At 41.3% G+C, this 15,030-nt stretch overlaps 1 protein-coding gene, 1 non-coding gene and 1 pseudogene across 12 annotated transcripts in view; 2 read left to right on the forward strand and 1 right to left on the reverse strand.

Annotated features, from left to right (window-relative positions):
* Magi2 (membrane associated guanylate kinase, WW and PDZ domain containing 2) overlaps positions 1-15,030 on the reverse strand; it is a 1,487,762-nt gene that overhangs the window by 1,194,018 nt on the left and 278,714 nt on the right.
* Lmnb2-ps1 (lamin B2, pseudogene 1) overlaps positions 1-15,030 on the forward strand; it is a 118,091-nt pseudogene that overhangs the window by 93,837 nt on the left and 9,224 nt on the right.
* Positions 2,481-2,587, forward strand: Rnu6-543 (RNA, U6 small nuclear 543). The gene has a single exon (XR_015687294.1). It is a non-coding gene; the product is annotated as a U6 spliceosomal RNA (small nuclear RNA).

The following is a 15,030-nucleotide window of genomic DNA, read 5'->3' on the forward strand; positions in this document are numbered from 1 at the left end:
GAACCTGGTCCCTTTTGGATGCTAGTCAAGCACTCTCTACTGAGCCATACATCCAGCCCTCCACATTTTTGACTTGTGATTCTATACTTGTTTTCAAAGCATATACTTTTACAATATTTTCCCACTCTGCAATGGCATTTTCATTTTCTTTTTTTTTTTCTTTTTCTTTTTTTCGGAGCTGGGGACTGAACCCAGGGCCTTGCGCTTGCTAGGCAAGCGCTCTACCACTGAGCTAAATCCCCAACCCCGCATTTTCATTTTCTTAAGAATGCTTTCAAAGCAGTCTCACAGTATTTCTAAAAGAACTAAAATATTTTACCTTCCTCATTCCTTGTATTCAATCTTATCTGTACATTGTACATTCCTGTTCAATGTACAGGTAAGATTGAAAAATTCCCATTATTGCCAGAGGATGAGTCGATACATAATTGGACATGTGAAGCTCTACCTATCTCTTTAAAAGACAGGAATTTTGTGCTTTGTGACAAGAGGGTTGACCATCCATGGAGGGCAGAATCTTATGTTAAATAAACCAGGGCAGCAGAACACTTAGATGTAGAATATAAAGAAGATAAACATCCCCAAGGAGAGGGAGAGAGAGAGAGAGAGAGAGAGAGAGAGAGAGAGAGAGAGAGAGAGAGAGAGAGAGAGAGAGAGAGGAGAGAGAGAGAGAGAGAACAGTGTTTGCCAGAGATAGGAGGTGAGAGAAGGGAGAGAAGGCAAGACATGAGCTAAAGAGCACCAGGTTCCAGTAAGCAGGGATAAGTCTACAACCTCTATCACCCAGGAGGCAACAAAGATCTGTGCATTTCAGAATATATTTAGCTTCTAATTGAAAAGCTTACCTGAGGTGATAGACATGCTATTTAGCTTAATATAAATAGTTTCAATATATACATAGGATGAAAGCATCACATTTTACCCTGTAGGATTTATGGAATGAATACTTTGTCACTTAATTTAAAATTTAAACGTATCTAAAAACTTGATTTGGATTTTTCATTATGCTAACTATACAGCTCTCTACCGTCACTGAGAGTAGGGCATAAAAACCCAAAAATTACTCTGACTTTTGGTAAAATAACCTATAAGAAACAAACAACACAACTTCTAAATCCTCACATGAGTTTCTTGTAATAGTCATAAAACAAAAAAAATAGTTTTTATTTTCATTTTTTCATAAACTGAAATGAGCATTAGCTACAACTCTGATTATACTGGTTTTAAGAATCTTTCACTGTAGTTGAGGTGACAGTTCAGGTGGCCTTTGTTTTTTCTTTCTTTTGTTGTTCGTTGTTCTGTTTTATCATTCAACAGAAGTGAAACTTGATCTGATATATGTTGAAGACCTGAAAGAAATTCAAAATATCTTATCCTAGATACATAACATGATTCAAAAGTAGAAAATATGGTTATAAATTTAATGGAATCCATCAGGAAAGAACACAGCCAGGACCAAGAGACAATATTGAAAGGCATGGCAGCTCATGAGCAGAGAAATGATGTTGGATTGTCCAGCCATGCAGATGTTGCTGAATTTGAGATTGAGCCCAGATTTGCTGATCAGTAATCAGAATAAGTCTTACTGTCTCTCTGCTTTTCTGAATAAAGAATTTTAGAAATTAATTCTGCAGAAAAATGATGAAATTAAAAGATTCTGGCATTCCCAGAAGGAGAAGGCTTTATGGACTCCAACAAAATCTACTGGCTTCCAGTCAGAGGAATGGGATGCATAGTCCCATTTGAGAACAGTAAACCATGAGACAAGATTAGTTTTTAAAGTTTTTATTGTAAACAGTTTTCAACATATTGAAGATAATGAGTGAAACAGGTACAGCTGTGCTCTCATTAGGAGACTATGATTGACAAAGGATGCCTGGACCCTGGATGCTACTGCTTCTTGCACCACCTTTCTTTACAATAGAGTTTGGTACCAAATCAGAGATATTTTTAGTTAACAAGAGACTGTTACATAGCTAGAACCTAGTGATGTTTTCTAAAGGAGTCAAATAATTGATATATGAGTCATTCTCCCTTAATCCAACTTATTGCAGTTTCCAGAAACAATAGTCTTCCTGTGGGAAAATATGAATATTATATATGATAAATGTGATAGTGGGAAATTATTCAGAAAACTCTCTTCCATGGAATTATGTTCAAGGGCTAAGACCTCATAGACAAATTAAGCTGTTTTTCTGAATTCTTGCTAAACAAGACAGAATCATGCTAATGGGACCTCCTAAACTGAGCAAGTGGACAGGGAACACTGCTGCTTGCCCATTGCTCACTGGTGAGATTAAAATGATCAGAGCTGAGTTCCCTGTGAGATCTTCTTGCTTAGAAATCACTATGCAGCTAAAGACACTATGCATACATGAGCTGAAAGTATTGAAAGTGGTTCTGTAGAAAGCCTAGATTGAAATCTTTGCAATTTAATCTCATTTGTTGGTGGATTTTAGGTCTCAAAAAAATTCTTTGCAGTACTCACTTCAGCAGCACATATAAGAAGATTTGAATAATGTACAGAAGTTTGGCAGGTCCCCTGTACAAGGATAACATGCAAATTTGTGAAATTACATATATTGCAGGCACTAGAAGTTCCCAACTCAGGTGGACAGCCTCCTGCTCAACCACAAGCTACACAGGCCAGACTAGAGAGGAAACAGAAACCAAGACCTAAAATACCCATCCAACAAAGTCAAACCTAGAAGTGGGCACGTTGACCAATAATGACCATAAACCGAGATGTCCAGATGCCAGTAAAGAACACAAACAACAATAGAAAGGGCAATATGTCACCAACAGAGCCCAGAAATCCTACCATAGCAAGTCCTCAGTATTCCAAAACAGTTGGAACAGCAGAAGACCACCTTAAAACCAACTTTACAAAGCTCATACAAGTACTTAAGAAGAAATGAATAAATCCGTTAAAAAAAATCAAAGAAAGGCCAGTCATGGTGGCTCAGGCTTTTAATTCCATCACTCAGGAGGGAGAAACAGACTGTTCTACATGAGTTCAAGGCCAGTATGGTCTACAGAGAGAGTTTCAACTCTACAAGGGCTATACATAGAAACGCTGTCTCAAAATACAAAAACAAAAATTAAAACAACCCAAAGCCAAAACCAAAAATCAAACACCAAAAAATCCCTCAAACAAACAAAAACAAACAACAAACAAAACAACAACAACAAAAACCCAGAAAACAAAGAACAACAACAACCAATTTAAAAAGCCCCAAAATGGAAAGGACAAACACAAAATTGGAGAAAATAAATAAACCTCTCAGAGAAATTTAGACTAAGGGAATTCTGGAAACAGAAATTCTAGGGATATGAACAGGGATTGTAGATTTGAGCATCACCAATGGAATAAAAGAAATGAAAGAGAGAATCTCAGGCACTAAAGAAGTTATAAGAAATAGACATACTGGTCAAAGAAAATGTTAAATCTAAAAATTCCTGACACAAAACATCCAGGAAATCTGGGACAGTATGAAAAGGCAAGTCAAAGAATAAGAGGAAGAACAAGAATCCCACTTGAAAGGCTCAGAAAATATTTACAACAAAATCATAGAAGGAAGCAATCCTAACCTAAAGAAGAAGGAGATAGCTGTCAAGGTATACGAAGCTTACAGTATACCAGAGATTGGACCAGAAAAGAAAGTCTCCTTATCACATAATAAACATACAGAACCAAGAAGGAACATTAAAGCTTTTAGGGAAAAAGATCAAGTAACACATAAAGGTAGACCTATGGGACTTATACAAAACTTCTCAATTGAGACTCTGAAAGTCAGAACAGCCAGCACAGATGTCCTATAGACTCTAAGAGAGTATATGGTAGTTTGGGCTGGCATCTGTCTGAGTCCGTTCACATTGAGAAATAATAAAGATTGATGATTGTCAATTCCTGTTATTCTTTTGTTGTTGTTGATGATGATGATGGTGGTGGTGGTGGTGGTGGTGGTGGTGGTGATGTGTGTGTGTGTGTGTGTGTGTGTGTGTGTGTGTGTGTGTGTGTTCCTGTCTTTTGACTATTCTGATGTAAGGTTATTTAGTATCTTTCCATGTAAGCTAACACAGATTCCAGCCCAAACTACAATATCCAGAATACCTTTCAATCATCATAGATGGAAAAATAAGATAAATTCTAATTCATAAAATATATATCTACAAATACAGCCCTACAAAAGATACTAGAAATAAAACTGCAACTTCAGGAAACCTACACGCTGGAAAACACAGGAAATAGTCTCACACCAGCAAACCCAAAAGAAGGGAAACACGCACCACATACTGACTTCATGAGTGACTTGGTAAGCAGTAGTTAAGGATGCTGTCCAGGTTTCTGGTAGTACAACATATTATGATGAGGAAAGGAGGGAAGAAATAAAATCCTTGCTTTCATAAAAATAAAAGAGAAAACCCATTTAACCATTACTATTAATTGACTATTAGATTTTTAGATTTAATACTTGAATTAAAATCTCAATATCTGTCATGTCTACCTGTCACCTATAATAAATTAATTACAGCATGGTCTGCTGAAGTACTACTCCTTGGTGAACCTCAGTGGACATGGAGAAATTCTGTGCTGTGAGGTACTGTGGTTCCAAAATGTCAAACTAAGTTGTAAAGGAAACAGGTTCTCTGGTTCTCATCTCAAGAACTGGCTAGGGATGCAGATGTTTATCATAGTTTAGAAATGCTATTCAATCTAGTTTTCAAGCGTCATCTTGAACACTACTTGATAGTTTTACTGAAGTCCAGCTTTTTTTTTTCTGATCTTTCTGATAGGTCCTCATTCTCTACAAAATCCAGCTAAAACTTTGCTTTCTACTATTAGGCTGGTAATAAGGTTTCATTTAGCTTTTCTCTACTTGTGCTTTATGTCCTCTAACCCTTGCTCCTCTAGCGAGAATATTTAATTGGCATTACTGACATCATCTGAGAGCTTATTAAAGCAATGAGATTTCAGGCCCCATTCTACATCTACTAAACCAGAAATCCCCCTTTTATACAAGGGCCCCAGGAGATGATATGAATATTACAAGAAGCTAGAGTCTACAGGACAGCATGTCATATGACAGCTACCCACTGTCGTCAACCTGAAGTCCAACTCTTACAATCTGCCAATTGTATCTCTTACTACTTGTCTGGATAGGTAGGCCATTAGGAATTTAATTTTTACATTATATTTCAATTGGTTATATTTTAATGTAAGAAAATTATTGATTTAAAATTAACTTTACTTACTGAGATACTTTATTTAGCTCAAAGAATTGATTTGAACACAATTATTCTTACTGGTGCATAATACTGTAATTTCTACACAAGTAAATTATTCTGTCTTCTTGTATGAATTGTTTTTTGTATGCATGTGTGCCTGCTGACTTTACTTTAGACTTTGAGGAAGTTACTATAGCAGACTTGTTAAGCCTATTTCTAGATATCTTGATACTCTTGAAGGAATGATTCCTGTATGAATTTTGAATGTTCCCAACAAAGAAATACTCAATAAACATCCATTCACACACACACACACACACACACACACACACACACACACACACACACAGACACACACACACACATACACACACATTCTAGAATGGTGACTAGAGAGAGAGAAAGAGACAGAAACAGAGCCACCCTACTAGAAGTTGTTGGTATTCTGTCTAAGCTCCACTTCCACAGCTACCTGGGCCCCACAGTTGCCTAGCAACAGTCAGCTTTGCCTGACACTATACAAGGGGCTGCTTGCCCCCTCATCTTTCTCTTACCCTCTCTTCTTACTCTTTGCTCTTCTTTGTTCTTACCCCCTTCCCCCATCGTACCACATGCCCTTGGCCGGCCAGCCACCTTTCCTCTCTTATCCTGTTGTGGTTTGCCCCGGAGTTATCTGTATTTTGATGCTAATTTCACTGCCCCAAAGACAGCTGCCTAGTCTCTTACTCAGGAATCTGGTGACTTCACCAGAACCTTCTCCCCATTGAATTTGTAAAATACTGGTGAGGGGCCGGAGAAGGAGGCCTGTCATTGGAGGAGAAGGAAGGATGGGCGGGAGAGAAGTTTGAAGGAAGAGGAGGAGACTGGAAAGGAAAGGAAGAGACAGGAGGGAGAGGGAGAAGCTGTGGCAGGACGATGGAGGCTGACGTTAAAATTCTGCTCTGTGTATTTACAGGTTGTTATTAATGTTCTTAAGGGATGGATGGTACTGGGCTTTGCATGTTTCAGTGGGCAATTATATCTTACCAATTGAGTCAAACATTATTGTGTTGTGTTTTCTTTTATGTGACAATTTAAATGTAGCCAAGTGTGCTGCGGCAGGAGACACTGGGCCCCTGCAGAGTTGTTATGTGTTTCCGTCAAGATATCTAGCAGATATCTTGGGGCACCATGGTGCTGAACCTAGCAAGGCAAAAGACAACCATACCTTTTTATTTTTTATATTTTTACAACAACATTATCCTACTCCTCTTCTCTCATTAAACCTCTCCTCAGGGAAGGATGTTGTCTGGGTGTGTTCTGTCCAGGCACAGGCTAAGATTTAAATCCTAACATTGGTGCTGTGACTCAGATGCCCCATGTGAGGATATTGATTGCCCTGTGCCTGGCACCCGGGTGCGGTCGCCATCACAGTCGCGCAAGGCTGTGGAGGAGAGGGATAGAGCCAGGCGCTCCGGCCTCCTTGCTCTTAGTCCACCCTGGGCCCAGGGCGCAGTCACTCGCCATGGCCTGCCCACTCACGCTGGCTGTGGTGAGGAGGACTGAAGATGAACACCACTTCTAGACCCGAGATCGCACCTCTATTACATCCACCGCTGCTTCCACACGCACAATTAGATCTCAGCTGCTGCCTTCACCACACCGTCTATGCCATCTGACCTCCACCACCACCACCACCTGCTGGCTGCTGTGGGACTCAGGGCTTCCACCACTCCAGCAGGCCTCCCCATCGCAGTGAGCCCTGCTTTCAGCTGCCTGCCAAGGAGAGCGCCCTCTTCAAAGAAGTGCTGGTGAGCAGTGAGCGGTGAGCAATGAGAGCTGTGAGAGAGAGAGTGATACCTACTCAACCTCTGTGCGCTTTCTTTACCTCAGAGCTTGACTTTCCAAGGTGTACACATGATCTCAGGGGAGCATGCTCTTGAGCTTGGCGCTACCTATGCTGCCCCTGAAGATGGATCCTTTCACTGACCCTGGTTCTAGGACCTTTTCCCGGGTGAGACTTTCCCCTCTCTTTTTTGAGACAGTTTAATGCCAGGTAGGCCTGGATAGACTGCTCTCTGGTTCAGGAGCACCGGCTCTGAGTGTAGCTCCAGTACTGGTGGGGCAGTTAATAATCCCTATTCTCATCCAGGGGTCTATCAGTCTTCAACGACTGTCCTCATTTCCTGAGATGTTTTGGTCTAATGTACAGTAACCAGAAAACAACATCTGTCTGTCCTATTCCCAGGCCTCCCCCTCTTCCCTTCCTGGTTTCTGTAGCTCCTGTTTTGTGCCCGTGAGGAGCAGGTCTGACCCCATTCTGCAGGAACTCTGTCTCTGAGGTCTACTTTCCCACAAGTACACGACCTCTAAGACCCTCGTACAAGCAAGCTTTCTCTTTCTGTCTCGGACTTTGCTCCAGTGTGTTCACACTGCCACCCGAGCACAGTGCCTCAGCTGCACATGCACGTGCTTACGCTTCTCCTTTGCTCTGCAGATTTTTTTTTTTATTAACTTGAGTATTTCTTATATACATTTCGAGTGTTATTCCCTTTCCCGGTTTCCGGGCAAACATCCCCCTCCCCCCTCCCCTTCCTTATGGGTGTTCCCCTCCCAACCCTCCCCCCATTGCCGCCCTCCCCCCATAGACTAGTTCACTGGGGGTTCAGTCTTAGCAGGACCCAGGGCTTCCCCTTCCACTGGTGCTCTTACTAGGATATTCATTGCTACCTATGGGGTCAGAGTCCAGGGTCAGTCCATGTATAGTCTTTAGGTAGTGGCTTAGTCCCTGGAAGCTCTGGTTGCTTGGCATTGTTGTACTTTTGGGGTCTCGAGCCCCTTCAAGCTCTTTCAGTTCTTTCTCTGATTCCTTCAACGGGGGTCCTATTCTCAGTTCAGTGGTTTGCTGCTGGCATTCGCCTCTGTATTTGCTGTATTCTGGCTGTGTCTCTCAGGAGCGATCTACATCCGGCTCCTGTCGGTCTGCACTTCTTTGCTTCATCCATCTTGTCTAATTGGGTGGCTGTATATGTATGGGCCACATGTGGGGCAGGCTCTGAATGGGTGTTCCTTCAGTCTCTGTTTTAATCTTTGCCTCTCCCTTCCCTGCCAAGGGTATTCTTTTTCCTCATTTAAAGAAGGAGTGAAGCATTCACATTTTGATCATCCGTCTTGAGTTTCGTTTGTTCTAGGGATCTAGGGTAATTCAAGCATTTGGGCTAATAGCCACTTATCAATGAGTGCATACCATGTATGTCTTTCTGTGATTGGGTTAGCTCACTCAGGATGATATTTTCCAGTTCCAACCATTTGCCTACGAATTTCATAAACTCGTTGTTTTTGATAGCTGAGTAATATTCCATTCTGTAGATGTACCACATTTTCTGTATCCATTCCTCTGTTGAAGGGCATCTGGGTTCTTTCCATTTTCTGGCTATTATAAATAAGGCTGCGATGAACATAGTGGAGCACGTGTCTCTTTTATACGTTGAGGCATCTTTTGGGTATATGCCCAAGAGAGGTATAGCTGGATCCTCAGGCAGTTCAATGTCCAATTTTCTGAGGAACCTCCAGACTGATTTCCAGAATGGTTTTACCAGTCTGCAATCCCACCAATGGAGGAGTGTTCCTCTTTCTCCACATCCTCGCCAGCATCTGCTGTCACCTGAGTTTTTGATCTTAGCCAATCGCACTGGTGTGAGGTGAAATCTCAGGGTTGTTTTGATTTGCATTTCCCTTATGACTAAAGATGTTGAACATTTCTTTAGGTGTTTCTCAGCCATTCGGCATTCCTCAGCTGTGAATTCTTTGTTTAGCTCTGAACCCCATTTTTTAATAGGGTTATTTGTTTCCCTGCGGTCTAACTTCTTGAGTTCTTTGTATATTTTGGATATAAGGCCTCTATCTGTTGTAGGATTGGTAAAGATCTTTTCCCAATCTGTTGGTTGCCGTTTTGTCCTAACCACAGTGTCCTTTGCCTTACAGAAGCTTTGCAGTTTTATGAGATCCCATTTGTCGATTCTTGATCTTAGAGCATAAGCCATTGGTGTTTTGTTCAGGAAATTTTTTCCAGTGCCCATGTGTTCCAGATGCTTCCCTAGTTTTTCTTCTATTAGTTTGAGTGTGTCTGGTTTGATGTGGAGGTCCTTGATCCACTTGGACTTAAGCTTTGTACAGGGTGATAAGCATGGATTGATCTGCATTCTTCTACATGTTGCCCTCCAGTTGAACCAGCACCATTTGCTGAAAATGCTATCTTTTTTCCATTGGATGGTTTTGGCTCCTTTGTCAAAAATCAAGTGACCATAGGTGTGTGGGTTCATTTCTGCGTCTTCAATTCTATTCCATTGGTCTATCTGTCTGTTCCTGTACCAATACCATGCAGTTTTTATCACTATTGCTCTGTAATACTGCTTGAGTTCAGGGATAGTGATTCCCCCTGAAGTTCTTTTATTGTTGAGGATAGCTTTAGCTATCCTGGGTTTTTTGTTATTCCAGATGAATTTGCAAATTGTTCTGTCTAACTCTTTGAAGAATTGGATTGGTATTTTGATGGGGATTGCATTGAATCTGTAGATTGCTTTTGGTAAAATGGCCATTTTTACTATATTAATCCTGCCAATCCATGAGCATGGGAGATCTTTCCATCTTCTGAGGTCTTCTTCAATTTCTTTCCTCAGTGTCTTGAAGTTCTTATTGTACAGATCTTTTACTTGCTTGGTTAAAGTCACACCGAGGTACTTTATATTATTTGGGTCTATTATGAAGGGTGTCGTTTCCCTAATTTCTTTCTCGGCTTGTTTCTCTTTTGTATAGAGGAAGGCAACTGATTTATTTGAGTTAATTTTATACCCAGCCACTTTGCTGAAGTTGTTTATCAGCTTTAGTAGTTCTCTGGTGGAACTTCTGGGATCACTTAAATATACTATCATGTCATCTGCAAATAGTGATATTTTGACCTCTTCTTTTCCGATCTGTATCCCTTTGATCTCCTTTTGTTGTCTGATTGCTCTGGCTAGAACTTCAAGAACTATATTGAATAAGTAGGGAGAGAGTGGGCAGCCTTGTCTAGTCCCTGATTTTAGTGGGATTGCTTCAAGTTTCTCTCCATTTAGTTTAATGTTAGCAACTGGTTTGCTGTATATGGCTTTTACTATGTTTAGGTATGGGCCTTGAATTCCTATTCTTTCCAGGACTTTTATCATGAAGGGGTGTTGAATTTTGTCAAATGCTTTCTCAGCATCTAATGAAATGATCATGTGGTTCTGTTCTTTCAGTTTGTTTATATAATGGATCACGTTGATGGTTTTCCATATATTAAACCATCCCTGCATGCCTGGAATGAAGCCTACTTGATCATGGTGGATGATTGTTTTGATGTGCTCTTGAATTCGGTTTGCCAGAATTTTATTGAGTATTTTTGCGTCGATATTCATAAGGGAAATTGGTCTGAAGTTCTCTTTCTTTGTTGTGTCTTTGTGTGGTTTAGGTATAAGAGTAATTGTGGCTTCGTAGAAGGAATTCGGTAGTGCTCCATCTGTTTCAATTTTGTGGAATAGTTTGGATAATATTGGTATGAGGTCTTCTATGAAGGTTTGATAGAATTCTGCACTAAACCCGTCTGGACCTGGGCTCTTTTTGGTTGGAAGACCTTTAATGACTGCTTCTATTTCCTTAGGAGTTATGGGGTTGTTTAACTGGTTTATCTGTTCCTGATTTAACTTCGATACCTGGTATCTGTCTAGGAAATTGTCCATTTCCTGAAGATTTTCAAATTTTGTTGAATATAGGTTTTTATAGTAAGATCTGATGATTTTTTGAATTTCCTCCGAATCTGTAGTTATGTCTCCCTTTTCATTTCTGATTTTGTTAATTTGGACACACTCTCTGTGTCCTCTCGTTAGTCTGGCTAAGGGTTTATCTATCTTGTTGATTTTCTCAAAGAACCAACTTTTGGTTCTGTTGATTCTTTCTATGGTCCTTTTTGTTTCTACTTGGTTGATTTCAGCTCTGAGTTTGATTATTTCCTGCCTTCTACTCCTCCTGGGTGTATTTGCTTCTTTTTGTTCTAGAGCTTTTAGGTGTGCTGTCAAGCTGCTGACATATGCTCTTTCCTGTTTCTTTCTGCAGGCACTCAGCGCTATGAGTTTTCCTCTTAGCACAGCTTTCATTGTGTCCCATAAGTTTGAGTATGTTGTATCTTCATTTTCATTAAATTCTAAAAAGTTTTTAATTTCTTTCTTTATTTCTTCCTTGACCAGGTTATCATTGAGTAGAGCATTGTTCAATTTCCACGTATATGTGGGCATTCTTCCCTTATTGTTATTGAAGACCAGTTTTAGGCCGTGGTGGTCCGATAGCACGCATGGGATTATTTCTATCTTTCTGTACCTGTTGAGGCCCGTTTTTTTGACCAATTATATGGTCAATTTTGGAGAAAGTACCATGAGGAGCTGAGAAGAAGGTATATCCTTTTGCTTTAGGATAGAATGTTCTATAAATATCCGTTAAGTCCATTTGGCTCATGACTTCTCTTAGTCTGTCGACATCACTGTTTAATTTCTGTTTCCATGATCTGTCCATTGATGAGAGTGGGGTGTTGAAATCTCCCACTATTATTGTGTGAGGTGCAATGTGTGTTTTGAGCTTTAGTAAGGTTTCTTTTACGTATGTAGGTGCCCTTGTATTTGGGGCATAGATATTTAGGATTGAGAGTTCATCTTGGTTGATTTTTCCTTTGATGAATATGAAGTGTCCTTCCTTATCTTTTTTGATGACTTTTAATTGAAAATTGATTTTATTTGATATTAGAATGGCTACTCCAGCTTGCTTCTTCTGACCATTTGCTTGGAAAGATTTTTTCCAGCCTTTCACTCTGAGGTAGTGTCTGTCTTTGTCTCTGAGGTGTGTTTCCTGTAGGCAGCAGAATGCAGGGTCCTCGTTGCGTATCCAGTTTGTTAATCTATGTCTTTTTATTGGGGAGTTGAGGCCATTGATATTGAGAGATATTAAGGAATAGTGATTATTGCTTCCCGTTATATTCATATTTGGATGTGAGGTTATGTTTGTGTGCTTTCATTCTCTTTGTTTTGTTGCCAAGACGATTAGTTTCTTGCCTCTTCTAGGGTATAGCTTGCCTCCTTATGTTGGGCTTTACCACTTATTATCTTTTGTAGTGCTGGATTTGTAGAAAGATATTGTGTAAATTTGGTTTTGTCATGGAATATCTTGGTTTCTCCATCAATGTTAATTGAGAGTTTTGCTGGATACAGTAACCTGGGCTGGCATTTGTGTTCTCTTAGGCTCTGTATAACATCAGTCCAGGATCTTCTGGCCTTCATAGTTTCTGGCGAGAAGTCTGGTGTGATTCTGATAGGTCTCCCTTTATGTTACTTGACCTTTTTCCCTTACTGCTTTTAATATTCTTTCTTTATTTTGTGCGTTTGGTGTTTTGACAATTATGTGACGGGAGGTGTTTCTTTTCTGGTCCAATCTATTTGGAGTTCTGTAGGCTTCTTGTATGTCTATGGGTATCTCTTTTTTTAGGTTAGGGAAGTTTTCTTCTATGATTTTGTTGAAGATATTTACTGGTCCTTTGAGCTGGGAGTCTTCACTCTCTTCTATACCTATTATCCTTAGGTTTGATCTTCTCATTGAGTCCTGGATTTCCTGTATGTTTTGGACCAGTAGCTTTTTCCGCTTTACATTATCTTTGACAGTTGAGTCAATGATTTCTATGGAATCTTCTGCTCCTGAGATTCTCTCTTCCATCTCTTGTATTCTGTTGGTGAAGCTTGTATCTACAGCTCCTTGTCTCTTCTTTTCGTTTTCTATATCCAGGGTTGTTTCCATGTGTTCTTTCTTGATTGCTTCTATTTCCATTTTTAATTCCTTCAACTGTTTGATTGTGTTTTCCTGGAATTCTTTCAGGGATTTTTGCGATTCCTCTCTGTAGGCTTCTACTTGTTTATTAATGTTTTCCTGTGTTTCCCTAGGTGTGTTCATGTCTTTCTTGAAGTCCTCCAGCATCATGATCAAATATGATTTTGAAACTAGATCTTGCTTTTCTGGTGTGTTTGGATATTCCATGTTTGTTTTGGTGGGAGAATTGGGCTCCGATGATGGCATGTAGTCTTGGTTTCTGTTGCTTGTGTTCCTGCGCTTGCCTCTCGCCATCAGATTATCTCTAGTTTTACTTTGTTCTGCTATTTCTGACAGTGGCTAGACTGTCCTATAAGCCTGTGTGTCAGGAGTGCTGTAGACCTGTTTTCCTCTCTTTCAGTCAGTTATGGGGACAGAGTGTTCTGCTTTCGGGCATGTAGTTTTTCCTCTCTACAGGTCTTCAGCTGTTCCTGTGGGCCTGTGTCTTAAGTTCACCGGGCAGCTTTCTTGCAGCAGAAAATTTGGTCTTACCTGTGATCCCGAGGCTCAGGTTCGCTCGTGGGGTGCTGCCCAGGGGCTCTCTGCAGCGGCAGCAACCAGGAAGACCTGTGCCGCCCCTTCTGGGAGCTTCAGTGCACCAGGGTTCCAGATGGTCTTTGGCTTTTTCCTCTGGCGTCCGAGATGTGTGTGCAGGGAGCAGTCTCTTCTGGTTTCCCAGGCTTGTCTGCCTCTCTGAAGGTTTAGCTCTCCCTCCCACGGGATTTGGGTGCAGAGAACTGTTTATCCGGTCTGTTTCCTTCATGGTCCGGCGGTGTCTCTGGCAGGGGTCCTGCCGCTCCTGGGCCCTCCCCCACGGGAGCCCAGAGGCCTTATACAGTTTCCTCTTGGGCCAGGGATGTGGGCAGGGGTGAGCAGTGTTGGTGGTCTCTTCCGCTCTGCAGCCTCAGGAGTGCCCACCTGACCTGGCGGTTGGGTCTCTCTCTCACCGGGTCTGGGAGCAGAGAGCTGCCTGCTCTGCAGATATTAAAGAATGTAAACTTATAAGCTAAGGGACTAAACCACTACCCAAAGACTATACATGGACCGACCCATGGCTCCACCTGCAGATGTAGCAGAGGATGGCCTTGATGGGCCACCAATGGAAGGAGAAGCCCTTGGTCCTGCCAAGGTTGGACCCCCAGTGTAGGGGACTGTGGGGGGTGGGGGAGGGGGGCTGAATGGGGAAGGGAACACCCATATATAAGGGGAGGGAGAGGGGATGGTGGTTATGGACAGGAAACCAGGAAAGGGAATAACATTTGAAATGTAAATAAAGAAATATCGAATAAAAAAATAAAAAAAATAGGCTTCGGGAAACCCATTCAGACCTACTTCTTATGGACAAAATAAACTCTACTCAGATAAGTGCAAGCAGGAAGTAGTCAGAGATCACAACAACTCTATTCCTGCTCCATTATCACCTCTAATTTTTCTTTTTAAAAAACCAAAATGGGGGAATGTTGGTATTTTGTCTAAGCTCCACCCCCACAGCTACCAGGCAGCAGCCAGGTATGCTCTGCCCCACAGTTGCTTAGCAACAGCTGGCTGTGCCTGACACTATATAAGGGGCTGCTTGCCCCCGCCTCTTACTCTTACCCTCTCTTACTCTTTGTTCTTCTCTGTTCTTGCCCCCTTCTCCTTCCCACCATGTGCTCATGGCCGGTCAGCTGCCTTTCCTTTCTTCTTCTACTCTTCTTCTCCCATTGAAACTCTCCACGTGGAACCATGTTGTATGGGTGTGTTCTGTCCAGGCACAGGCAGAGATTTAAACAGAAGTCCCAGCTCTTATTGAAGTAATCATTATGTTTTAGTAAACGCCAGTGCATCACAAGAACACCTGACTGTGTTTTGAATTTTGTAAGAGGCATGTGTAAAGCGTACCTGAATTCCAAGTACCAACTC

This window comes from Rattus norvegicus, chromosome 4 (assembly GCF_021556685.1).
Source record: "Rattus norvegicus strain SHRSP/BbbUtx chromosome 4, alternate assembly SHRSP_T2T, whole genome shotgun sequence".
In the NCBI taxonomy this organism is placed as follows: domain Eukaryota; kingdom Metazoa; phylum Chordata; class Mammalia; order Rodentia; family Muridae; genus Rattus; species Rattus norvegicus.